The sequence below is a fragment of the Lycium barbarum genome, chromosome 3 (genome assembly GCF_019175385.1).
Source record: "Lycium barbarum isolate Lr01 chromosome 3, ASM1917538v2, whole genome shotgun sequence".
Classification (NCBI taxonomy): domain Eukaryota; kingdom Viridiplantae; phylum Streptophyta; class Magnoliopsida; order Solanales; family Solanaceae; genus Lycium; species Lycium barbarum.
Genome location: NC_083339.1, coordinates 67455774 through 67482566, shown reverse-complemented (window position 1 = coordinate 67482566; position 26793 = coordinate 67455774).

Here is a 26793-nt window from a genome sequence, read left to right as displayed (position 1 = left end):
CCTGTAGTCATATATGTGGGGCGAGGGTCCTATGTGTCCATTGTCTGATTTTGCTTTCGGGTCTTAAAGCGGTCTGTTTGATATGATGGCCCCAAATGGCCCTTTGTATATATTTGTATTTTGACCGGCGATGTCTATTCCGCCGCTTTGTTTGAGTTTGATTTGATATGACCGCTTAAGACATATTTTCGATATAAATTATGTTTGATATAACTTCTTGAAAATTCTGAAATAAGTTTGGATTCGGAAATGAATATGCGATTTGGTCTGGGCACCCAGGTAGGGTGCCAGTCGCGGCCCACGGGGCTGGGTCGTGACATCCGCTGAGTTTGAGGTCAACTTGTAAAGAAGTACATATTAATAACTTCCCATTCCCAAGTTGGGATCTCTATCTCCTGCAATAATCCACCAAGCTTCTGATTATCAACCTTAACCTGTTGACAATACGGGCACTGAGCAACAAACTCCGCTATGTCCTTTTTCATGCCATCCCACCAATATAAGCATCTGAGGTCATGATACATCTTCGTTGACCCTGGAGGAACAGAATAACGACATAGAATGCCTCTCCCATAACCTGTCGTCATAGGCCTGCAACATCAGGTGCACCCAATCTGCCTCCACACCATAGCACTCCATCAGGTGTAACCTCGAATGGCGTATTCTTCTTTTGAAAAGTTGTATCTCTGTACAGTGCCAGAACAGGGTCCTAGTACTGGTGCCTCTTTACCTCTTTTATGATAGAGGACTCAGAAACTTCTCGAACAGAAACTCCACTATCTCCAGAATTAGCAAAACGGACTCCAAGGCTAGCTAGCTAATAAATCTCACGAACCATCTCCTTTCTTTCTTTCTGGTTGCATGTCTGTCAAGCTACCCATAGATTTACGGCTAAGAGCATCTGCTACGACATTTGCTTTCCCTGTATGGTATAGAATATCAACATCATAATCCTTTAGTAACTCTAGCCACCGTCTCTGTAGTAAATTCAGCTCTTTCTGCTTAAAGATATATTGGAGACTTTTATGATCCGTATAAATATCAACATGAACACCATATAAATAATGCCTGCATATCTTCAAAGCGTGAATCACTACTGCTAACTCCAGATCATGAGTAGGATAATTCTTCTCGTGCTTTCTGAGATGTTGGGAGGCATAGGATATAACCCTGCCATGCTTCATCAACACACAACCTAGTCCAACACCTGAAGCATCACAATAATTAACATAACCATCTGGTCCCTCAGGAAGAGTTAGAATTGGAGCCGTAGTCAACTTTTCTTTCAACAACTGAAAGCTTTGCTCACAAGCATCAGTCCACTGGAACTTAGCTGCCTTCTGAGTTAGCCTTTTTAAAGGCGCTGAAATCGAGGCAAACTTTTCTACTACTCTCCTATAATACCCTGCTAGCCCTAGAAAACTACGTACCTCAGTAGGTGTCGTAGGTCTGGGCCAAGTCTTTACCGCCTCAATCTTCTGCATATCTACCCGAATACCGTCAGCTCCAATAATATGTCCCAAGAATGCTACTGAAGGCAACCAGAATTCACATTTAGAAAACTTAGCATACAACTTCTGGTGGTGGAGTACCCTAATTACGCTCAATTGGTCTGCATGCTCCTCTTCTGAACGTGAATAAACCAGAATATCATCAATAAATACATTAACGAACGTATCTAGGAATGGTTTGAATACTCGATTTATCAAATCCATAAATACTGCTAGATCATTGGTCAGCACAAAAGACATCACTCTAAATTCATAATGCTCGTATCGGGTCCTGAATGCCGTCTTCAGAATATCTGCCTCCATTACTCGTACCTGATGATAACCTGACAGCAAGTCTATCTTCGAAAAACACTTAGCGCCCTACAACTCGTCAAATAAATCGTCAATCCTGGGGAGGGGATACCTGTTCTTTATTGTTACTTTATTCAGCTACCTATAATCAATACACATCCGCAGCAACCCATCTCACTTTCTTACAAATAGTACCGGTGCTCCCAAAGGTGATGTACTAGGCCTGATGAAGCATTTTTCTAACAAGTCTCCCTGTTGCTCCTTTAATTCCTTCAGTTCTGCATGTGCCATTCTTTAAGGAGGAATAGATATGGGCTGAGTATGTGGCAACACATCTATGGTGAACTCTATCTCCCGTTCAGGAGGAAGACCTGGAAGTTCATCTGCAAATACATCTGGGAATTTATTAACTACGGGGATTGACTGAAGAGTCGGTACCTCTGCCTTCAGATCATGCACTCGCACTAAATGATAAATATGTCCCTTTTTAATCATCTTCCTTTCCTTGAGGTATGAAATAAAAGTATTGCCTCTCCACTCTATAATCGGCTCCCCTGGAAACTAAAATCGAACTATCTTTTCTCTACAATCGACATTAGCATAACAAGAAGCCAACCAATCCATACCCATAATAACATCAAACTCTGTCATATATAACTCTATTAGATGTGCTATGGTATGATGACTATATATAATCACCGAACAATTCCTATAAATTTGCTTAGCTATGACAAAATCTCCAACAAGTGTAGCTACCTCAAATGGTTCTATCAACTCGGGTTCTATTCCGATTCTACTAGCGATAAAGGGTGATATATATGATAAGGTGGAACCTGGATCTTTCAATGCATATACATACTGGGAGAAAATCGATAATATACCTGTAAACACATTCGGTGACGCCTCCTGATTCTGCCTACTAGCCAAAGCATATATGCGGTTCGAGGGACTGCTAGAACTGAAAGCTCCGCCACGACCTCTACCACGGCCTGCTGGCGTCTGAATACACTGCCCCGTAGGGCGCATGGCTATAGAAGACGATGAACCAGCAACAAACCCAGTAGGCTGAGCCATACCACCTGTACCACCTCCATAGGGACACTCCCTCTCTCTCTAATATTTTTGGAAGTTCCTGGATGAAAATGAATAGATCTAAAACGAAATTTCCATATATATTAAGGCTAATGGGCTTCATGGGCCGAAATATAAACTTCATGGGCCGAAACATAAATGGTTGGGTCGGGTCACAACTTGCTGCCCCGCCAGCCCTTGTTGCATTGTCCATAACACCTTATCCCGTTATCACATTGACGAGCGGTTTGTTGAGTTAGAAACTACACTTCTTGAATTTCAGTTGAGGCTTTTGTTTCACCCCAAAACTCGTCTTATTCTAGGAGATATGCCTCCGACAATATGGGCTAAAATCTGGTCCGAGTTTTTTACTGAAGTTGTTCCGATTCATTTTGTTTAGATTCGTTTAACTTCTAATTCTCTTCCAACCCTACTGTAACCTCTCATACACACATATACATACTCATATACATCCATAACAATCCATACACGCATCTCGAAGGGTCCGGAGAATCACGATAACCTCAAACATAACTAGAGAACTCACAAAGCTTCGACGAAACTCCAATCGCAAAAGTATATCCATATCTTTTGTCCATCTTCAATATCATTACTAATAATATCAAATACTTTAAAAGGGCACTCACATTACCTCGTATAGGTACTCAAAACATGATTTCAAATCCTTTAGGTTACCATGTCACCTCGGGATACTTAAGGCAACCATATATATATATACAATATTCTTACTAACTCGATTAACTTTCCTTGAATTTTCTTAACTCATTCATTCTTGTCCTAAGTCAAGTAGCATGGGCTCTTACGAGGTATAACATCCCTCCCCTCTAAAAAAAACATTCGTCCTCGAATGTTAAACTAGTTTATAGAGTCTTATAAAAATTTCGGCAGAGTCTCCTCTATAGCTATACCTACCAACCTGCATTCAGTAACCTATAGATGCGTTGTAGGGCCACAACATCATATAGTATTTTTTACCAGTTAATACAGTCAAATAATGAATTAAATTACTTGCAGGCATAGGGAACAAGTAAGGATACTTATTCTTCATTTTGTCTTCGGCTTCCGAAGTCACCTCTTCCTTATTATTATTTCGCCACAATACTTTGACGGAAGCCACATCCTTTGTACATAAACTTCTAACCTGGCATTCAAGTATAGCTATGGGGCTCTCCTCATAAGTCAACTCCTCTGTTACCTTGATATAATCTACGGGGAATACTCTAGAAGGGTCACCAATACATTTACGCAGCATTGATACAGAAAAGTCTGGATGTAGTGCTTCAAAATTCGATGGTAAGTCCTGCTCATAGGCAACCTTGCCTACCCTACGAATAATCTAACAAGGCCCAATGTATCTCGGGCTGAGCTTCCCCTTCTTGTTGAATCTCATCACACCCTTCATAGGTGATACCTTCAGGAATACACAGTCACCAATCTGAAACTCATAGTCTCGACATCGATTATCTGCATATGACTGCTGTGAACTCTGGGCTGCCAATAATCTCTCTTGAATAAGCTTCACCTTATCAACAGCTTGCTGAATCATGTCTGGGCCTATCAACTTAGTCTCACCAACATCAAACCAACCGATAGGTGACCTACACTTCCTCCCATATAAGGCCTCGTACGGTGCCATCCGAATACTAGAATGGTAGCCATTATTATAAGCAAACTCAATAAGTGGCAAATGATCATCCCAGCTACCTCTGAAGTCAATAGTATAGGCTCGCAATATATCTTCTTGCATCTGAATAGTACGCTCAGCCTTCCATCAGTTTGAGGGTGAAAAGTTGTGCTAAGACTCACCTGTGTCCCCAATCCCTTCTGGAATGACCCCTAGAAGTTAGCTGTAAATTTATCTCCCTGATGTATAACCTTGCATAGTCTTCAGCCGAATAAGTAGTCCTGACTGGGAGAAAATGGGCTGATTTTGTTAGCCTATCCACAATAACCCATATAAAGTCATACATCCGCTGAGTTTGAGGTCAACTTGTAAAGAAGTCCATATTAATCACTTCCCATTCCCAAGTTGGGATCTCTATCTCCTGCAATAATCCACCAAGCTTCTGATGATCAACCTTAACCTGTTGACAATTCGGGCACTCAGCAACAAACTCCGCTATGTCCTTTTTCATGCCATCCCACCAATATAAGCATCTGAGGTTATGAAACATCTTCGTTGACCCTGGAGGAACAGAATAACGGCATAGAGTGCCTCTCCCATAACCTGTCGTCATAGGCCTGCTACATCAGGTGCACACAATCTGCCTCCACACCATAGCACTCCATCAGGTGTAACCTCGAATGGCGTCTTCTCCTTTTGAAAAGTTGTATCTCTATACAGTGCCTGAACAGGGTCATAGTACTGGTGCCTCTTTAGCTCTTTTATGATAGAGGACTCAGAAACGTCTCGAACAAAAACTCCACTATCTCCAGAATTAGCAAAACGGACTCCAAGGCCAGCTAGCTGATAAATCTCACGAACCACCTCCTTCCTTTCTTTCTGGCTGCATGTCTGTCAAGCTACCCATAGATTTACGGCTAAGAGCATCTGCTACAACATTTGCTTTCCCTGTATGGTATAGAATATCAACATCATAATCCTTTAGTAACTCTAGCCACCGTCTCTGTAATAAATTCAGCTCTTTTTGCTTAAAGATATATTGGAGACTCTTATGATCCGTATAAATATCAACATGAACACCATATAAATAATGCCTGCATATCTTCAAAGCGTGAATCACTGCTGCTAACTCCAGATCATGAGTAGGATAATTCTTCTCGTGCTTTCTTAGATGTTGGGAGGCATAGGATATAACCCTGCCATGATTCATCAACACACAACCTAATCCAACACCTGAAGCATCACAATAATTTACATAACCATTTGGTCCCTCAGGAAGAGTTAGAATTGGAGCCGTAGTCAACTTTTCTTTTAACAACTGAAAGCTTTGCTCACAAGCATCAGTCCACTTGAACTTAGCTGCCTTCTGAGTCAGCCTTTTTAAAGGCGCTGAAATCGAGGTAAAATTTTCTACTACTCTCCTATAATACCCTGCTAGCCCTAGAAACTACGTACCTCAGTAGGTGTCGTAGGTCTGGGCCAAGTCTTTACCGCCTCAATCTTATGCATATCTACCTGAATACCGTCAGCTCCAATAATATGTCCCAAGAATGCTACTGAAGGCAACCAAAATTCACATTTAGAAAACTTAGCATACAACTTCTGGTGGTGGTGTACCCTAATTACCGTCCTCAATTGGCCTGCATGCTCCTCTTCTGAACGTGAATAAACCAGAATATCATCAATAAATACATTAACGAACGTATCTAGGAATGGTTTGAATACTCGATTTATCAAATCCATAAATACTGCTAGAGCATTGGTCAGCACAAAAGACATCACTCTAAATTCATAATGCTCGTATCGGGTCCTGAATGCCGTCTTCAGAATATCTGCCTCCATTACTCGTACCTGATGATAACCTGACAGCAAGTCTATCTTCGAAAAACACTTAGCGCCCTACAACTCGTCAAATAAATCGTCAATCCTGGGGAGGGGATACCTGTTCTTTATTGTTACTTTATTCAGCTACATATAATCAATACACATCCGTAGCGACCCATCTTACTTTCTTACAAATAGTACCGATGCTCCCAAAGGTGATGTACTAGGCCTGACGAAGCATTTTTCTAACAAGTCTCCCTGTTGCTCCTTTAATTCCTTCAGTTCTGCATGTGCCATTCTTTAAGGAGGAATAGATATGGGCTGAGTATGTGGCAACACATCTATGGTGAACTCTATCTCCCGTTCAGGAGGATGACCTGGAAGTTCATCTGCAAATACATCTGGGAATTTATTAACTACGGGGATTGACTGAAGAGTCGGTACCTCTGCCTTCATATCATGCACTCGCACTAAATGATAAATATGTCCCTTTTTAATCATCTTCCTTTCCTTGAGGTATGAAATAAAAGTATTGCCTCTCCACTATATAATCGGCTCCCCTGGAAACTGAAATCGAACTATCTTTTCTCTACAATCGACATTAGCATAACAAGAAGCCAACCAATCCATACCCATAATAACATCAAACTCTGTCATATCTAACTCTATTAGATCTGCTATGGTATGATGACTATATATAATCACCGAACAATTCCTATAAATTTGCTTAGCTATGACAAAATCTCCAACAAGTGTAGCTACCTCAAATGGTTCTATCAACTCGGGTTCTATTCCGATTCTACTAGCGATAAAGGGTGATATATATGATAAGGTGGAACCTGGATCTATCAATGCATATACGTCCTGGGACAAAATCGATAATATACATGTAAACACATTCGGTGACGCCTCCTGATTCTGCCTACTAGCCAAAGTATATATGCGGTTGGAGGGACTGCTAGAACTGAAAGCTCCGCCACGACCTCTACCACGGCCTGCTGGCGTCTGAATACACTGCCCCGTAGGGCGCATGGCTATAGAAGACGATGAACCAGCAACAAACCCAGTAGGCTGAGCCATACCACCTGTACCACCTCATCATATGGCCTTGACGGCGGGAAGAAAAACAAGCACTTGTAACCAAATGACATTCCCCAATATGGGGCCCACCACACCGAGAACACTGCGACAAAAGTGGCCTCGACTGACTCGAACCCCTGCTCATCTGTGAACCTGACGCCCTGGAGCCCTGACCGGCTCCTGAATACGCTGTGTGGTCGAATCCCCTACCCATGAACCGTGGGGGGCACTCTGCGCTGGCTGGGAAGGATATCTAACATGCTGCTGAGGCTGCCCGCCTCTAAACTCACCAGAATAACCCATTGATCTAGCCGTCTTATGTTGGCCTCTATCATGGTCTCTATCGGGCTGACGTCCCCTGTATCGATCCTCTACTCCCTATGTGTATGCCTGTACCCGAGCAATATCCATACCTGCCTGAAGAACCACTACCATACAACCATCAATCAAATAACGATCTAGTCCCATGACATAACGATGTACTCTATCCGCCATATCAGCTACAATAGTCGGCACATACCTAGCCAACGAATCAAACTCAAGACTATACTCTCGAACGCTCCTGCCATTGTTCCTCAAATGCAAAAATCGATCAATTCTGGCTCGTCTCATCTCTGGGGGCATAAAGTGTCCAAGGAAGGCCTCCACAAACTGATCCCATACCGCTGGAGGAGCATTCTCGCCCCTAGATAACTCCCAAGATTCATACCAATTAACAGCTACGTCCTGCAATCGATATGAATCCAACTCAACAGGCTCAGTCTCAGAAGCCCTTATTATCCTCAATGTACACTGCATATGCCGAATAAACTCTTGTCGATCATCCTCGGGTTTTGACCCGAAAAATTCTGGAGGATTAAAATTCAAGAAGACACGAACCCTCAAACTATCAGATCTATCCACATGGTCAACTCTTAGTCCATGCCTGAGGGCCTCCCCTGCCAGTAATCTGGTCAACAATTGAACTGCATCTCTCATGGCCATATCTTCCACCCCTGGCTGAGAAGCTGGAGGCTCAAGTACTAGGGCCTCGGGAGTTGGTGGTGGTGCTGCCCCCTGAACTGGAGCTGGTGCTGCTCAAAGCTCCTCTGGAGGTGGCAATGTAGCAGATCTCGCCGACTGGACTACCGTCTCAGGCATAGACTGGGCATGGGCCCTAGTAACTCTCCGAGTCTGACTAGCATCCCCTGCTACTGATTTTCCATTCTGGGCAGCTGTCGCTTTCTTTGGAGGCATAGCTAAAAACACAACAATTCGTTAGAGGGGATTATCCTGATAACATAGCTCTATCGCACGATCTAGAGTAAGAAGGAAAGATAACATCCTAAATGTCCTGTAGCTTCCTGTTTATAGATGTGGTGCACAACACACCGATAAGAGAGACTCTACTAGACACGGTCTGTAGACAATTCCGAGGATGAACTGCTCTGATACCACTTTTGTCATGACCCAAACCCATGGGTCATGAACAGTGCCCGAGCTAGACACTCGTATACGAAGCTGCTAAATATAATCGGACTGCAGCTAAGGCTAATATGGAAATTTTTAAAAGCAACCTATAGACTCATAACGTCACATATCAGAATGAACCTGTCTCCTGAGGAGTCACAGCTAACCAAAACATACAAAATATGTAAGCCGACAAGGTTGCCACTATATACAAGGATATCCAAAACGGACTATGTCGATATAGCTGACCAAAGCCCATATACTACCCACACATGTCTACAGACCTCTAAGAGTATAATAGTAACATATGACGGGACAGGGCCCCGCCGTACCACTGGATATGCATAAGTCAAGTCTATATCAAAGGATCTGCACCCAAAATGACTTAAGCTCCGAAAGAATGGAGCTCTCCAAGCAGCTGAGCAAAAGTCCTAGGCTGGGGGATCACCAAACTGAGTGTCTGTACCTGCGGGCATGAAACGCAGCCCCCGAAGAAAGGGGGGTCAGTACAAAAAATTTACTGAGTAAGTATAGCATGAAATACAGTAAAAAAGATCATGACTGAGTAAAAGATGATGGGAGACAAGTCGGATAATCAAACATACCAATGCACCTGTGCCTTATGAGATGAGAGTCATGCATATCTATATAGTACACCGTACCCGGCCCATTATGGGAATCGGTGAAATACTCATATATGTATCGTACCCGGCCATCTAGTGAGGGTCTCGGTGAAATAATCATATATATACCATATCCGGCCCTCTAGTGAGGGACTCGGTGAAATAATCATATATATACCGTACCCGGCCCTCCAGTGAGGGACTCGGTGAACAATGCAATGAAACTGTGCCCGAATGCGTACCCGGCCCGGGACCCGGTGAAATAATGTAATAACGTTATGCACGAATAGAATATCAGGAGCAACCATATACAAATTAAATCATCATCTGAGACTCAATAGAATAATTAGAATGAACCAACACACGAGAATCAAAGACAACTATCATGTCAGGTACCACTGAGACCTAAAATTCATTGGAATTATATACGTTCATCGTCCGCACGTTTTATGTAATTCATGCCTAAAAGAACGAAGGGATAGCTTTACATACCTGACAATCTACCTAATCAGCCAACGTCTACTCCTCGACTCCATAGTCTACAATCACGACGATAATATCACGATTAGACCATTTAGACCACTTACTATCTAATTGTATACGAACGGAACTTAATGAAATTCGGGCAGCATTTGCTCTATAAACTGGACAATCCCGAAAATCCAAATCTATTGAATCATCAACACAAATACTAACCATTAATATACATCATAACTCAGCTAATCCCATCCATTTAATCCAACTAAAATAGCCCCAAATCCATAAATTTCAACAAAAAAACAACAGAGTTTATAACGCTATTTTCTCCGTTCTAATCCGTTAAAACTCTAATTAAACTTATTAACATTGAAAAAGTAACTTAATCTTACCTTAAGTATGCAGCAACCATGTCAACACTCTTCTTGTTGGCTGATTTTTAGCTCAAACTGAAGGCAACAAGACGTACAACGCTTTTCTCTTCATGAGCCTTGGGATTCAGTGCTCGAATTTTGACCAAAATGGCTTTCTTAGCCTAGAAGCTCTCTCCCTCTCTCTCTAATGTTCTTGGAAGTTCCTAGATGAAACTAAATAGCCCTCAAACGTAATTTCCATATATATTACGGTTAATGGGCTTCAGGGGCCGAATATAAACTTCATGGGCCGAAACATAAATGTTTGGCTCGGGTCTCAACTTGCTGCCCCGCCAGCCCATCTTGCATCGTCCATAACTCCTTATCCTGATATCACATTGACGAGCGGTTTGTTTTGTTAGAAACTAGACTTGTTGAATTTTAGCGTAGGCTTTTGTTTCATCCCAAAACTCCTCTTATTCTAAGAGATATGCCTCCAATAATATCAGCTAAAATCCGGTCCAAGATTTTTACTGAAGTTGTTCCGATTCATTTTTTTTAGATTTGTTTAAATTCTAATCCTCTTCCATCCCTCATGTAACCTCTTATACATACATATACATACTCATACACATCCATAAAAATCCATACACGCGTCTCGAAGGGTCCGGAGTATCACAATAACCTCAAACATAACTAGAGAACTCACAAAGCTTCGATGAAACTCCCATCGCAAAAGTATATTCATATCTTTTGTCCATATTCTATATCATTACTAATAATCTCAAATACTTTAAAAGGGCACTCGCATTACCTCGTATACGTACTCATAACATGATTTCAAATCCTTTAGGTTACCATGTCACCTCGGGATACTTAAGGCAACCATATATATAACAATATTCTTACTAACTCGATTAACTTTCCTTGAAATTTCTTAACTCATTCATTCTTGTCTTAATCCAAGTAGCACAGACCCTTATGGGGTGTAATAGAAGCTCCCCTCTGAAAAAAAACATTCGTCCTCGAACGTTAAACTGGTTTATAGAGTCTTATAAAAAATTTGGCAGAGTCTCCTCTATAGCTATACCTACCAACCTACATTTAGCAACCCACAGATGCCTTATAGGGCGACAATATCATATAGTCTCATTTACCAATTAATATAGTCAAATAAAGAATTAAATTACCTGCAGGCATAGGGAACAAGTAAGGATACTTCTTCTTTATTTCGTCTTCGGCTTCCCAAGTCACCTTTTCCTTATTATTATTTCGCCACAATACTTTGACGGAAGCCACATCCTTAGTACGTAACCTTCTAACCTGGCGATCAAGTATAACTATGGGGCTCTCCTCATAAGACAACTCCTCTGTTACCTGGACATCATCTACAGGGAATACTCCAGAAGGGTCACAAATACATTTACGCAGTATTGATAAATGAAAGACTGGATGTACTGCTTCCGAATCTGATGATAGGTCCAGCTCATAGGCAACCTTGCCTACCCTACGAATAATCTGATAAGGCCCCATGTATGTCAGGCTGAGCATCCCCTTCTTTCCAAATCTCATCACACCCTCCATGGGTGGTACCTTCAGGAATACCCAGTCACCAATCCGAAACTCTAAGTCTCGACGTTGATTATCTGCATATGACTTCTGTCGACTCTGGGCTGTCAATATTCTCTCCTAAATAAGCTTCACCTTATCAACAGCTTGTTGAATCATGTCTAGACCTATCAACATAGTCTCACCAACATCGAACTAACCGATAGGTGACCTGCACTTCCCCCCATATAAGGCCTCGTACGGTGCCACCTGACTACTAGAATGGCAGCTATTATTATAAGCAACTCAATAAGTGGAAAATAATCATCCCAGCGACCTCTAAAGTCAATAGTACAAGCTCGCAACATATCCTGTAGCGTCTGAATAGTACGCTCAGCCTGTCCATGAGTCTGAGGGTGAAATGCTGTGCTAGACTCACCTGTGTCCCCAACCCCTTCTGGAACGACCTCCAAAAGTTAGCTGTAAATTGAGCTCCTCTGTCCGATATAATAGACGTGGGAACCCCATAAAGTCTCACTATCTCCCTTATGTATAACCTTGCATAGTCTTCAGCCGAATAAGTAGTCCTGACTGGGAGAAAATGGGCTGATTTTGTCAGCCTATCCACAAGAACCCATATAGGGCCATACTTCCGCTGAATGTGAGGTAAACCTGTAATGAAGTCCATATTAATCATTTCCCATTCCCAAGTTGGGATCTCTATCTCCTGCAATAATCCACCAGGCTTCTGATGCTCGACCTTAACCTGCTGACAATTCGAGCACTGTGCAACAAACTCCGCTATGTCTTTTTTCATGCCGTCCCACGAATATAAGCATCTGAGGTCATGATACATCTTCGTTCACCCTGGATGAATTGAATAACGGGCATAGTGTGCCTTTCCCATAACCTGCCGTCGTAGCCCTGCAACATCAGGTACACACAATCTGCCTCCATACCGTAGCACTCCGTCAGGTGTAACCTCGAATGGGGTCTTCTCCTTTTGAAGAGTTGTATCTCTATAATGTGCCTGAATAGGGCCCTCGTACTGGTTTCTCTTTACCTCTTCTATGATTGAGGATGCAGCAACTTCTCGAACAGAAACTCGATTATCTCCAGAATTAGCCAAACGGACTCCAAGGCTAGCTAGCTGATAAATCTCACGAACCGTCTCCTTCCTTTCTTGCTGAACGTCTGTCAAGCTACCCATAGATTTATGGCAAAGAGCATCTCCTACAACATTTGCTTTCCCTAGATGGTATAGAATATCATCATCATAATCCTTTAGGAACTCTAGCCACCGTCTCTGTAGTAAATTCAGCTCTTTCTGCTTAAAGATCTATTGGAGACTCTTATGATCCGTATAAATATCAACATGAACACCATATAAATAATGCCTCCATATCTTTAAATCATGAATCACTGCTGCTAACTCCAGATCATGAGTAGGATAATTCTTCTCGTGCTTTCTGAGCTGTCTAGAGGCATAGGCTATAACCCTGCCATGATGCATCTACACACAACCTAGTCCAACACCTGAAGCATCACAATAAATACCATAACCATCTGGTCCCTCAGGAAAAGTTAGAACTGGAGCCGTAGTCAACTTGTCTTTCAACAACTGAAAGCTTTGCTCACAAGCATCAGTCCGCTGGTACTTAGCTTCCTTCTGAGTTAGCCTTGTTAAAGGCGCGGAAATCCAGGCAAACTTTTCAACGAATCTCCTGTAATATCCTGCTAGCCCAAGAAAACTACGTATCTCAGTAGGTATCGTAGGTCTGGGCCAAGTATTTACCACCTCAATCTTCTGCATATCTACCCATATACCCTCCGCTCCAATAATATGTCCCAAGAAGGCTACTGAAGTCAACCAGAATTCGCATTTAGAAAACTTAGTGTACAACTTCTGGTGCTGGAGTACCCGAAGTACCATCCTCAATTGGTCTGCATACTCCTCTTCTGAACGTGAATAAACCAGAATATCATCAATAAATATATTAACGAACGTATCTATGAATGGTTTGAATACCCGATTCATCAAATCCATAAATACTGTTGGAGAATTGGTCAGCACAAAAGTCATCACTCTAAATTCATAATGCCCGTATCGGGTTCTGAATGCTATCTTCGAAATATCTGCCTCCTTTACCTGCACTTGATGATAACCTGACTGCAAGTCTATCTTCGAAAAACACTTAGCACCCTGTAACTAGTCAAATAAATCGTCAATCCTGGGGAGGGGATACCTATTTTTTATTGTTACTTTATTCAGCTGCCTATAATCAATACACATCCGTAGCGACCCATCTTTCTTCCTCACAAATAGTACCGGTGCTCCCCAAGGTGATGTACGAGGCGTGACGAAGCCTTTTTCTAACAAGTCTCTCAGTTTCTCCTTTAATTACTTCAGTTCTGCAGGTGCCAATTAATAAGGAGTAATAGATATGGGCTGAGTATCTGGTAATACATCTATAGTGAACTCTATCTCCCGTTCTGAAAGAAGACCTGGAAGTTCATCTGGGAATACATCTAGGAATTCATTAAGTACCGGGACTGACTGAAGAGCCGGTACCTCAGCCTTCATATCATGCACTCGGAGTAGATGATAAATATGGCCGTTTTTAATCATCTTCCTTGCCTTCGGGTATGAAATAAGCTTACCCCTCGGCAATGCTGTATTCCCTCTCCACTCTATAATCGGCTCCCCTAGAAAATGAAATCGAACTATCTTTTCTCTACAATCGACATTAGAATAACAAGAAGCCAACCAATACAAACCCATAATAACATCAAACTCAGTCATGTCTAACTCTATTAGATCTGCTATGGTATGACGACTATACATAACCACCGAACAATTCCTATATGGTTCCTAAGCTATGACAGAATCTCCTACAGGTGTAGCTACCTCAAATGGTTCTATCAACTCAGGTTCTATCCTGATTCTACTAGCAACAGAGGGGGATATATATGATAAGGTGGAACCTGGATCTATCAACGCATATACGTCCCGGGAGAAAATCGATAATATACCTGTAACCACAGTCGGTGACGCCTCCTAATTTTGCCTACTAGACAAAGCATATATGCGGTTCGACGGACCGCCAGAACTAGAAGCTCCTCTACCACAGCCTGCTGGCATCTGAATACCCTGCCCCATAGGGTGCAAGGCTACAGAAGACGATAAACCAGCAACCGACCCCATAGGCTGAGCCATACCACCTAAACCACCTCCATAGGGACACTCCCTCATCATATGGCCTTGACGGCCGAAAGAAAAATAAGCACCTATAACCCAACGACATTCCCCAAAATGGGGCCTACCACACCGAGAACACCGCGGCAAAGGTGGCCTCGACTGACTCGAACCCCTGCTCATCTGTGAACCTGACGCCTGGAGCCCTGACCGGCTCCTGAAAACCCTGTGTAGTCAAATCCCCTACCCATGAACCATGGCGGCGCACTCCGCGCTGGCTAAGAAGATTATCCAACATGCTGTTGAGGCTTCCCGCTTCGAAACTCACTAGAATAACCCACTGATCTAGCCCTCTTATGCTGGCCTCTGTCATGGTCTCTATCTGGCTGACGTCCCCTGTTTCGATCCTCTACCCCCTGTGCGTATACCTATACCCGAGCAATATCTATACTTGGCTGAAGAGCCACTGCCATACAACCATCAATCGAATAACGATCTAGTCCCATGACATAACGATGTACTCTATCCACCATATCAGCTACAATAGTCGGTGCATACTTAGCCAACGAATCAAACTCATGACTATACTCTCGAATGCTTCTGCCATTTTGCCTCAAAAGCAAAAATCTATCAACTCTGGTTCTCCTCATCACTGGGGGCAGAAAGTGGCCAAGGAATGCCTCCACAAACTCATCCCATATTGCTGGAGGAGCATTCTCGCCCCTAGATAACTACCAAGATTCATACCAATTAACAGCTAAGTCCCGCAATCGATATGAAGCCAACTCAACAGACTCAGTCTGAGAAACCCTTATTATCCTCAATGTACGCTGCATCTGCCGAATAAACTCTTGTAGATCGTCCTCGGGCTTTGACCCGAAAAATGCGGGAGGAATTATAATTCAAGAAGACACGAACCCTCAAACTATCAGATCTATCCACATGGTTAACTCTTAGTCCGTGCCTACGAGCCTGCCCTGCCACTAATCTGGTCAAAAATTGAACTGCATCTCTCATGGCCCTATCTTTTGCCCCTGGCTGAGGAGCTGGAGGCTCAGGTACGGGGGCCTCGAGAGCTGGTAGTGGTGCTGCCCCCTGGACTGGAGCTGCTACTGCTCCAAGCTCCTCTGGAGGTGGCAATGTAGCAGAGCTCGCCGACTGGATAATCGTCTCAGGCACAGACTGGGCATGGGCCCTAGTAACTCTCCAAGTGTGACTAGCATCCCCTGCTACTGATTTGCCCTTCTGGGCAGCTGTCGCTTTCTTTGGAGGCATAGCTAAAAACACCACTATTCGTTAGAGGGGGATTATCCTGATAACATAGCTCTAAAGATAGGATCCTAAATGTCCTATAGCTTCCTATTTATAGATGTGGTGCACAACACACCGATAAACAAGACTCTACTAGACACGGTCTGTAGACACATCCGAGGATAAACTGCTCTGATACCACTTCTGTCATGACCCAAACCAATGGGTCATGTCCAGTGCCCGAGCTGGACACTTGTATATGAACCTACTAAATATAATCGGGCTGGAGCTAAGGATAATATGGAAATTTGTAAAAGCAAGCTATAAACTCACAACGTCACATATCAGAATTAACCTGTCCCCTGAGGAGTCACAGCTAACCAAAACATACAAAATATACAAGCCGACAAGGCTACCACTATATACAGGGATATCCAAAAAGGACTATGTCGATATAGGTGACCAAAGCCCATTTACAAAACACATATGACTACAGACCTCTAAGATTATAATAGTGAAATATGACCGGACAGGGCCCCGCCGTACCCCTGGATATGCATAAGTCAAGTCTATATCAAAGGATCGGTACCTAAAATGACTTAAGCTCCGGAACAATGGAGCTCTCCAAGCAGCTGAGCAGAAGTCCTAGGCTGGAGGATCACCAAACTAAATGTTTGTACCTGTGGGCATGAAACGCAGCCCCCAAAGAAAGGCGGGTCAATACGAAAAATGTACTGAGTAAGTAAAGCTTGAAGTACAATAAAGAAGATCATGACTGAGTAAAAGATGACAGGAGACAAGTATGATAATCAAAGATACCAATGCACCTGTACCTTATGAGAATAGACTCATACATATCTATATAGTACACCGTACCCAGCCCATTATAGGACTCGGTGAAATCATCATATATGTACCGTACCTGGCCCTCTAGTGAGGGACTCGGTGAAATAATCATATATATATATACCGTACTCGACCCTCTAGTGAGGGACTCGGTGAGCAATGCAATGAAACTATGCACGAATGCGTACCTGACCCGGGACTCGGTGAAATATTGTAATAATGTTATGCATGAATAGAATATCTGGAACAACCATATACAAATTAAATCATCCATCTGAGACTCAATAAAATAATTAGAATGAACCAACAGTTGAGAATCAAAGACAACTATCATGTCAAGTACCACTGAGAACTAGAATTCATTGGGATTATGTACGCTCATCATCCGTTGGTTTTATGTAATTCATTCAAAAAAGAAGGAAGGGATAGCTTTACATACCTGACAATCTATCTAATCACCCAAAGTCTACTCCTCGAGTTCGTATGTCTGCAATCACTACGATAATATCACGATTAGACCTTTTACACCACTTACTATCTAATTGTATACGAACGAAACTTAATGAAATTCGGGCAGCATTTCCTCTATAAACTGGACAGTCCCGAAAATCCAATTCAATTGAATCATCAACAACATCAACAACAATACCAACCATTAATATACATCATAACTCAGCTAATCCCATCCATTAAATCCAACTGAAACAGCCCCCAATCCATAAATATCAACAAAACAACAAACGAGTTTATAACACTATTTTCTCCATTCTGATCCGTTAAAACTCTAATTAAACTTATTAACAAGGAAAAACGGACCTTAATCTTACCTTAAGTATGCAGAAACCACGTCAACACTCTTCTTTATGGCTTAATTTTAGCTCAAACAGAAGGCAACGCGACGTAAACGCTTTTCTCTTCATGAGCCTCGGGATTCGGGGCTCGGATTTTGACCAAAATGGCTTTCTTAACCTAGAAGCTCTCTCCCTCTCTCTCTAATATTTTTGGAAGTTTCTAGATGAAAATGAATAGCCTTCAAACGAAATTTCTATATATATTAAGGTTAATGGGCTTCATGGGCCGAAATATAAACTTCATGGGCCGAAAGCTAAATGCTTGGGTCGGGTCTCAACTTGCTGCCCCGCCAGCCCATCTTGCGTCGTCCATAACTCCTTATTCTAATATCACATTGACGAGTGGTTTGTATAGTTAGAAACTAGACTTCTTTAATTTCAGTGTAGGCTTTTGTTTCACCCCAAAACTCATCTTATTCTAGAAGATATGCCTCCAACAATATGGGCCAAAATCTGGTCCGAGATTTTATTGAAGTTGTTTCGATTCATTTTGTTTAGATTCGTTTAACTTCTAATCATCTTCCAACCCTCATGTAACCTCTTATACATACATATACATACTCATATACATCCATAAAAATCCATACATAACTAGAGAATCACAATAACCTCAAACATAACTAGAGAACTCACAAAGCTTCGACGAAACTCCAATCGCAAAAGTATATTCATATATTTTGTCCATCTTCTATATCATTACTAATAATCTCAAATACTTTACAAGGGCACTCGCATTACCTCGTATACGTACTCATAACATAAGTTTAAATCATTTAGGTTACCATGTCACCTCGGGATACTTAAGGCAACCATATATATAACGATATTCTTACTAACTCGATTAACTTTCCTTGAACTGTATTAACTCATTCATTATTGTCTTAAGTAAAGTAGCACGGACTCTTACGGGGTGTAATAGAAGTAGACATACTTCAAGAAAGATTTTTGGGAAATCTAGACATACTTGAAAAGACAATTTTTGAAATATAGACTTACCTCAAATCCTGCTCAAACGCACTTTCCAAGATTCAATAATCACATTAAAATGGTTTTAGATGATAAATATTAGAACTTGAATGGTTTCTTGATGTTTTCTTAGAATTTCGAAAACTAAGGTTCTTCGTAAGCCTTAAAAAATGGGTTCCTGAACCCTTTCATGAATCACTAACGGATTCTAACCTTGTATAATTTCTACTCTAGCTCATTACATTATTAATACTGGGAAAATTTAGAAACTTTACCTCTTAGACGAACTCCACACGCCTCTATCATTTTCTTGTTGAGAATTCAAGAACTTAGGGTTTTAGAGAGATGATTTACTATCAAGAGGGGATGAATGTGGTGTGGGAATGATAAAGATTTTGTGAGAACTCACCCTATGGTTAGAGAGACTTTTCTAGGGCTCTTTTCCTCAGAAATATTGATTTGAAACGAAGTGGGGAAAAACACAACAAAGTAGGAATTATAGAAAATTCGAAACCAGAAAATATTCCCCGCTCCATGTTGAGTACGTGTCGTGGGTTCAGCACCTGATCATGTTTTTGGTCTGCAGAGGTATTTTATGTGCTGGGCCCGTGACGTACGCCTAACACATTTTTTCGACAATCGATATTAGCTCAGTAAAACCATCATAACTCACTGTACGTAGCACCGTTTGAGCCCTACTTTATATGGTTGGAAAGGTATTTCAGAGACCTACAATTTTATGTTTTAAGTTTTCTCAAATTCCCAATGTACATACCCTAAAACTGGCCATAAGTGCAGACCATCTCATATTTAGACGAATTTAGAAGCCCCTAAGAACTCCACTTTTTGGTTTGACTTCAAAACAACAGTTTATAACCCGAATTCATCCCGAATAGATTCATATGGTTAGATATCACCTTAATACTAGTTTTTACACATTCACACCTAACTCAAATTTATAGGGTCTTACAAGGAGTAGGAAACTGATTCACTAGGGCTATGCCAGAAAGGGCGAAGAAAGACTTGATTCGCCCTTTTGTACAAGGAAAAGGAGCCAACCTAGTATGGGTTCCTAGAACTAATCTCTAATTACCTAGGAGGTATAGTGAAAGGAAGAAAGCACCAACAACACTATATCAAAGCTTGCTCAAGATACATAGACGATTCACATAAAAGCTCCTTTAACTAGCAACATTTTGAAAAAAAGGGGGAATTACAAATTAAGCAGATGACAAGCAGTAATCAAACATACTGACACTCAGATAGGGAGAATCTAAATGGAATCATGCTGAGGAAATGCGTTCATTAGCACATCTGTCAACCTGGTGAAAACCACACTGACATGGGGAAAATAAGGTTCAGTAACTATGGGAGATGAAGCTCAAGGAATGTCCTCATTCGCATTGCAGAAGAAATGGGTTGAGGAACCTATTCGAAAAAATGAAGAAAAAATAGGATATGAGGGGAACAGGTAGTCAGAACAGGGATAGTCTCAAGGAAGCAGGTAATTGTCAAATGACCTCAAAATTGATACTCTTATGATAACAGTGAAAAATTGAGCTACAGACGGTTGATAAAAGTTTCATGATCTCGAAAAGTTTTGCAAAGTATTCGGTCACAACAACTGAGCTGTAAATCAAGATTACACAAGGTTAATTATTATTACTTCAGGTATGTATTCCTTCCTTTGCAATTAATTGTATATTTGGATCATGAACCAACACTGACAATTTTTTCTACTTAAACAAATCAGGTCATATGTATCATTAAAAGAGCCTTGAGAAGAGAGAAAAAGAGTCACAATGACCCCTCCTGAATGATGGCGGCAAATTAAATGATTCCTCCACCCAAAAATTGTGTCTTCACCTCCTCTATTGACACCGCCTATTCCTGTCACCTCGGCTCTACCCAAACCATCCACAAACCTTCAAAATATCAACCAATTCTCTCTCTTTCTCTCTTCTATCGCAACATCAAATCGGAAAAGAGAAATCATATTTCCCTCCATCATCCCCGATAATCCTAGGCCTCCTAATCATTCTTATGACTCAACCATCCAATGCTTCACACTCCATCTCACTATCATCAACCATCTATTCCCTTCTATATGAATCTGCTCATCTGGAAAGATAAAAAGGGAAAGAAGAATGGGTGAGGCTTTTAGAATAGGGAAATTTCTAAAGATCCTAGAACGGGGGCTAATATGAGAGTAATTAGTTCACAAAACCTCTTCTTAAAAATGAGTTGCTGGACATAATATTCAATCCAATATAATATCAGGGGCTTAATAGGAAAACCAAATGAAAGAGACATAAGGGTTTGTGAAGTAATAAGGAAGGAGAAATAAGAAAAGAACCCTCCACTATCTGGGAAAGAAGAGCAGTCCAGATTTTGGTCCTCGTATGCAAAACCGGTGGAGAAAGATAGTGGGTCTTCTTGGGGGAAAAGGTGGACAAATATGGTGGTTCTGGAAGAAGCTAGCCAACAAAGATTATGTCACCACTCTTCTTCGAAAGACACTGCTATTAGCTCACCTTAGGATTCCGCTATCATGAGACTTAGAGTATAGAATTCACCCCGGTCACAGTCCCTCGTAAAGTGACTAGGTTCCTTGAGTTTTACCTCAATACATTGTATTCTAGTTGTCTAAGATCCAAGTTCTACATTGATCTATATGTACAGTTGTAACCAAGGGACTAGAATTGTACGCTATGAAGTTATATGAAAAAACCAGTTGCGTATCTTATTAAATTATGCCTAAATTGTGTGATTTGAATATATTTAATATGAACTTGCACAGTGACTGATTCTTGATATATACGTTTTTGAGACAACCCCAGTGGCCATGAGTAATGTACTGAAAACGCGAATTAAACTTAAGTAATCTGAATTAACTTTTCAATGATGCTAATAGGGGGAAATGAATTGTTCAATATGCACATATGTTGTTTAAATGCTAACCTGGTTTATTGTAAGAAAGTCGTGGAATATAAGATATATACAGAACAAGTTACACATGTACATAACAGGTTACACAGTTGGTGTTTGTCATTATCAAAAAGCGGAAATTCGTTGGCATAAAGCCATATGTGAAGTTTTGATGATTGACAAAGTGAATGCACAAGGCACAAAAACCAGGTCAAGAATAGGTCCATAGACATATTCCATTGCAACAGAGCAGTAGAGGCAAATGTAGACATATGAACACAAATGCAGATTGCAAGATATGTGTGTGTAAATATAAATACAAGTAAGCAATGAATAGATTAGAGGAACAAAGATAATGAAGATAAGGAGAGGAGGTGAAGCGACTCAGACTTAGAAGACAATGTTCAGCAAAGAAATTGTTCACTTAAAGAGTTTGCAGACAAAGCATGTGAAGTAGGTTAACAAATGAACCAAGTCTGCAAACATGTTTAAACACAGAGCAAGATCAAAATCAGAGTCAGAGCAATCATCATATGCAGAAGAGGGATGATCACAGGTCATCTGGTGTAGTGAATGAATGACCCAAAAGTGATCAGTGGTGAAGGAGTGGAGAAGACCAGTTGAAGTCATGGAGCTTACAGTTATATGAAACAGTTCTGTCAACATGTTCCAACCAAGATCTCCGAAGCAGTTCAACAACAGATGAAGAACGAAAGATATTGGTAGAACATGTACATATGCATGTTCCAACTCATACAGATGTAGATATTAGAGATTGACGAACCAGGAGGATGAGATAGGTTCGTGAACATGTTCCAAAAAGATCTTGCAACAATATGGATTTGTAGAAGAATTATAGTAAAGACTTGGCGGTCAAATATGAAAGATTCCTTGCCATTTTTGTAGGGATTAGTAAGCCTTATATACGTATTAGGAGCGAACTCAACAAGGCAATAATCCAAATGATTCACAAACCCTTCATGTGTGTCCTTGACCAACTAAGAAAGGGTTTTGTGTTCACCAACCTGCGGTTCTTGAATGTTATAAATCCCCAGGTCTTTCCAAGAAGAAGTTTGCGCACCCACACAGTGAGAGTTCAGACTATTGTGTTGTCAAAAAAATATCCATCATATTCATGAATCTGGCATTGCATCCCCATTGCACAAAGAAGGATCGATGAAGCTGATTTGCTGTATAATGTTTTATAGTTCAAAAGTCTAGATTTATGTATTAGGTGTAGTTTATCGAGTTGTATCTTTATCAACAGAGTTAGAAGCATACCCAATAGATACAAAACATTGTTACCCCAAGTAGGAAGTTTACCACTTTGAGATAGCTTGCTAGTCAAAGGTTTGGTAGCAAGGCTAGGGTTTAAGGGTCAGATTACGAGGTTGTAATTTGTCAGATTATAGAGGTTGTAATTTGTAACTCATAGTTGGCTCATTGTTGTAGTGAAGTTATTGGGGAAATCCTAGAGGTTTGTAGGTTGGGGTTTTTATCACCTTTTGAGCCGGGTGGTTTCCACGCAAATATCGTGTGTCCATTACTTACCTATTGATTAATGTTACACCTCAAAAAAAAAATTCGTTCATGCATAATGAATAGACTAACGAAGGGCAAGAAGTATATGATGTTTCGATAAGTAAGAAATAGCATTTGATGATCCTAATTGAGATTTCAAAGACATTCGAAGTAAGAGAAGAAAGTTCGCCAAGAAAGGCAAGGTATACGTTGTGTATTGAGAAAGATTTACAAGTACAAGTTAATGATGACCTAATGATGTTTTGGAGAAGAGTTATAACGCCCCTTAGATTTTCAATGAGGTGTCAAACAAGTGTTAAGAAGTTTCCATAAGGATTGGAGATCAAACGAGTCGATGAGAAAGAGTTCGGAAAACCTCGGCATCATACGGCCCAACATACTGGCCGTATGTTCTGCCCAGAATGGGACTTCCACTGGACCAAATCTACGGCTAGACATACAGCCAGTATAAAACATACGACCCGTATGTTGGTTCGTAGATTTGAGTCGGGCCAGCTTCTAAAATTAATATAAGGGACCAACCGCATTTAATTAATTTCATTCTTTCTCTCCACACTTCAAAACACTCTAGAAAGATCTCCACCCTTCTTCCACAAGAACTCAAGGGAAATTTATGATCAACTTCATCTAACTAAGAGAATCAAGTGTGAGAAACTAATTAGAGTTCATCCAAGAAATCCCATTGGAAGTGAACTAGAGTTTTGGCTCAAGTGGATTATTTTCACTCAAAGCTCATTCCTACACTATCTAAGGTAAGTTTTATGATCAGTCCATGTTGTTTAAGATATTGAGAGGTTGAAAGACTTAGATTATGAAAGGAGATAGGAAATGGGTCACAAAGATGAGAATAGTGAAATTTTGAGTAGTAGCTTGGAATGAGTCACAATTCTTGATGTGTTGTGATTATGATTATGTTATAAATGATATTAAGTACATGGGATAAGAATTATATATGAATAAAGGTAATAGTGAACTACGACCATGATTATGGATGAATTGAAGTGAAAATTGTGAAATGCGGATAATGTAGATAAATGAAGATTGTTGGTTATAATGTTGTGAATGTTATTATAGATGTTTGGGAGTTGATATATGATATGAGGAAAGTTGTATAAACAAAGGAAATGATGCCCAATTTTCTCTAGCTTTAGTAAGCACATTCATATAATCGATTAGCTAATGTTAATGCGAACTCTCTTGAAGGTAGAAACGCGAGCATTGAAGGAGAACGATCAAGCGATAGAGTAGCTAAACGAAAAGGTATGTAAGGCTAGTATTCATTCTAAGGAATGACTCCCATGGCATGAATTCTCCTATTTTCGCATGACTATCTTGCATCTCAGAAATTATGAGTCTATGATTATAAAGAGCTGCACATGAGATAGAGAAATGAGATATGTTATGAGCATGATAATGAGGATGATCAGTTAAGTCTAAAGATCCTAAAGCTAACGATCCTAATTACGATCCATTGACGTTGTTTATGGTATACACTCACCTTATATGGTTATTCCTTTAAGGTGAGGCACAATGCTTATGAATGCTCCATAATGGAATCGGGGGTTCACGACCTTATGTCGCCCCAATAAAGTATAGTTGTCTTTGAGTTTCTATGCATGCATTATGATGAGTACATGATGATCATATTACACCGCGCCTATATGGCTAGGCATGTCATGACCCAACTAGGGGGCCGCGACGAGCACCCGGTGCTAGCCCACCCGGGCACCCCTTAGCTTACACTTAGACTTGCATCTAGGTGAGCCACATCATTAATCATACATTTCAAAGCATCGACCAGGCTAGTCCCATTGGACGACAACATCTTCAATCATTATAGGAATCTATGCCACAACAATGTACATGGGCCGACGAGGACAACAAAATGATATACAAAATATAGGCCGACAAGGCCAGACATATCTAACCATATACAAGTGACTACGAGCCTCTAAGAAGAGTAAAACATATCACATGAGCGGGACAAGACCCCGCTATGCCCATAATTATATACACAAAAGAATAAGTACCCAAAAGCTATGACTCCGAAGGAAATGGAGCTCCGCTATGTAATCTCTAAATAAGCAGCTATGGATCAAGTCTGTCTCCCTGTGCACCTGCAGGCATGACGCAGCGTCCACAAACAAAAGGACGTCAGTACGAAGAATGTACTGAGTTTGTAAAGCATGATCAACATCAATATAGAAGCATCATAGACAATATATGAAGTGGTATAGGAGGGAATACAATAATATCATCATCAGGGCACTTACCTGCCTTTCATAGGAACTTTCCATTTCTCATGCGTATTTCATAATAGTGCTCGTATTCGTATAAATGCCCCTATTCGCATTCATATACATAGTCTTTTCACATTCATATTCATATTATATACATAGCCATACACTTATATACATACATAGCGTACCCAACCATAAGGTTCGGTGTTTCATACATACTTGGCCAACCAAGGCTCAATGTTATATCTACCTGGCCCTACCAAGGCTTCAGGGTTATCCGTACCATCTGCAGATGTGTGCGCGCATTACGTAATCATATACATACATATATACATCCATATACATATATTCTACCCGACATTATAAGCTCGGGGTTCATTATAGCCCTGTATAGGCACACATACGTATAATAGCCCATAGGCACCTTTAGCATCATCATTATTATCGTCATCATTACTATCCTCTTCATTATCATTATATCTAGATCATGGGCCTACTCGTCATACGAGGAGCGTAGTGCAATCGTAGTATGTATCAAGGCTCAAGTGCAATATAAAACATAATACATTTACAAAGACTCGATGGAATATCTCGATAACAAACCTTAATAATGAAATCGCACGATAATCACAGTGCATGTATTTCGGATACCACAATAGGTTACGTAAAAATAATTTTTTCTGGAATCGTTAACATGTTCCAAAATAGTTTATAAGACTCAATGGAATATTTAAAACAATTGTCGTTTAGTAGTTAGAAGGGTAGTTAAAACGTTCCCTTTTGAAATCGCTCGAAAATAAGTCAATACACAATAGGAGAGGAATCGGGAATAGTGGGCCCACCTCGAGTCAATTGAGGTGGTGGGCTCAAATTATGTACATTAAACTTATGGAGTCATCTATGAAGGCGTTAGGGCAATCCCATATCCTCTTAGGTAATTTATAGACGCCTACACTATCCTTTCAACAAAGCATGGAACATATGATTCAATTCTATTGAATGAAAACGGGTTAAATTCAAACTCGGATTTCTAGGAATAGAGTCGTCCCTTATTATGTCTAAGACATGCCAAGAGAAGGAAAGGTAAAGCTTTACATACCT